Raw genomic sequence first — 2,295 nt, forward strand, 5'->3', positions numbered from 1 at the left:
TTGCTAAAAATAGCGAAATCCTTGTGATTTCTAGTAGATTTTAAGAAGTTTTTATGTTTTTCGCTGTTAAGTTTAATACATGTTAGAACATTTTAATTAGAGTAATTTTAGCTCAATTTAACGTTAAAAGTCCTAAATTTAGCTAGTATTGATTAAGTCTTTATTTTGGAGATGTGTAGGTGCATGAAGCTTATAAAGTGAATGCAAATGAAAAGTTATGTGTAGATTTTCTAGAAATGCAACAATATTTGGACATAACTTTCATTATAAAAGTCCAATTGATGAGATTTTTGGACCATTAGAGAGCTTAGAGGAATGGCTACAATTTTTGTCTGATAAGAAGGTGGTCAAAATCCTTGTGAAAGTTGAAGTACTACACTAGGAAAGCGAAAGTTAAGACAGAACCTTGAGAGCTGCAGCTCTAGATGATGAGGGTTACAGTACTGAAAAGGAGCAAAAAATGGATGCCAACACAAAGAAGTGAAGGTCGCGGCTTTGGAGAATGAGAGCCATGGTGCTCGAAGAAATTCCTGTTTTTTTTACATTTATGATTTTTGTTTAATTCTAGGATTTTTTAAGGGCTTATAAATAGTTTGTTTTGAGTAAAAAAACATAAAGGAGACTGAGCGACAGTTTTTCAGAGAAAAAGAAAGGGTTTTCACAATAGAAAATAAGAAGAAGGCAAGATTAGTGAGGATCATATTCGATAGAAGACTGTTTCTCTCTTTAGTTTTTGTTTTTCTGTTTCCCTTTCTTTTTACTGTAAACATGAATTATTCTTCTAAAACATGTTGTTTGCTTCTGTTATGATGGGCTAAACTATTTTACTAGGATTGTGGTGGATTTCAACTGTTCGTTAAATATTTCAGTTCTCTTATATTTATGATTAATGGGTGTGGTTACATTTATTCAATTATGCACTTAATGCTTTTGATTGTATGGCTAGCAATTAAATGATTAGGAAATCTAATTGAGACTTGACAGAGTGATTTTAGATTAGACTACTATTTGAGTAGTGTATGTTCATATAACTAAGGATTTAAGTGCTTTGATTTGCAATTAGAGTAGACATACTCCTAAATGCCATACATAGTCAAATTAGAACACTAGTTTAATAAAGCATATTTAATTGATTACTATAGACATATAGTGACCTAATTAAGTTAGGTATTTGTACAAGTAGCTCGACAAAGACTTGTGCATAGGTTTGGATTCTAGACTAGCAAAAATCGCCCATGAATTTAAATGTGAAGAGAAAAGAATGTTAAACGAAATGTTGATTGATCCCATAATCCTAGGTTTTAATTTATTGCTTCTCTAGTGAATTCTTACTTTGTTATTTAATTTAAATATTTAATTGAATTTGGTTGTTAAATAATTTTTAAAATTTGAGTGACTTGAATAAGATTAATTTGTGATAATTTTAGTACTTAGCAAATTTTTAGGAGTAAATCCTTGTGGGATATAATTCTAGACATACTGTCTGTATTACTTGTTCGATATATATACTTGCGAGTGCTAAATTGACAGCAAGTTTTTGGTGCCGTCAGTGGGGATTTGTGTTTCCTATGTTCTTTGTTGATACTAATACTAAACAAGTTAGTCTTAATTTGAGCTTTTATTTTTTTTTATTTTTTTCAGGTATGTTTTGTCATTGTATGTGTAAAGAAAAAAGCTTGGAGATTGGTCAATTTGATCTAAAGATTGAAAGGACATTTCGAAGACTTAATTAAAAAAATCAATAAGGCTTTACTCAGATTCATACAATGGCTGACGTTCCACAAGAAAGGCCGTAAGTCCAAAAGAAAGTAGTGGAAAAGAATTGTTGCTTAAGAGACTATGCTATTCCATTGGTACAAGGGCTTTATCGAGCATTTGAAGGCTGGCTATTCAAGCCAATAACTTTGAGATTAAGCCAACCATTATAACCATTATTCAAATGTTAGTCTACTTTGGGGGTTTTCCAAATGATGACCTAAATGCCCACATCTCAAACTTTTTAGAGATATGTGACACCCTCAAATGTAATGAAGTGTCTGACAATGCAATCTATTTCAAGCTGTTCACTTTCTCATTGAGGAATAAGGCAAAAATGTGGTTAAATTCACTTCCTACTGACTTAATTACTACACGGGATGACCTTGCTTAAAAGTTCCTAGCCAAATTCTTTCCTTCGACTAAGACAACGAAGATGAGGAATGATATTATATCATTCACCCAATTTGATTCTGAGTCGTTGTATAAGGCTTGGGAAAGATACAAGGATTTGCTTAAACGTTGCCCTCATCATAGTCT

At 31.9% G+C, this 2,295-nt stretch overlaps 1 non-coding gene across 1 annotated transcript; it reads right to left on the reverse strand.

The window, feature by feature from the left end:
* Positions 1-2,188: 2,188 nt before the first annotated feature.
* Positions 2,189-2,295, reverse strand: LOC148763181 (small nucleolar RNA R71). The gene has a single exon (XR_016026066.1). It is a non-coding gene; the product is annotated as a small nucleolar RNA R71 (small nucleolar RNA).

Source organism: Theobroma cacao, chromosome 4 (genome assembly GCF_053813885.1).
Source record: "Theobroma cacao isolate CCN51 chromosome 4, ASM5381388v1, whole genome shotgun sequence".
Lineage (NCBI taxonomy): Eukaryota > Viridiplantae > Streptophyta > Magnoliopsida > Malvales > Malvaceae > Theobroma > Theobroma cacao.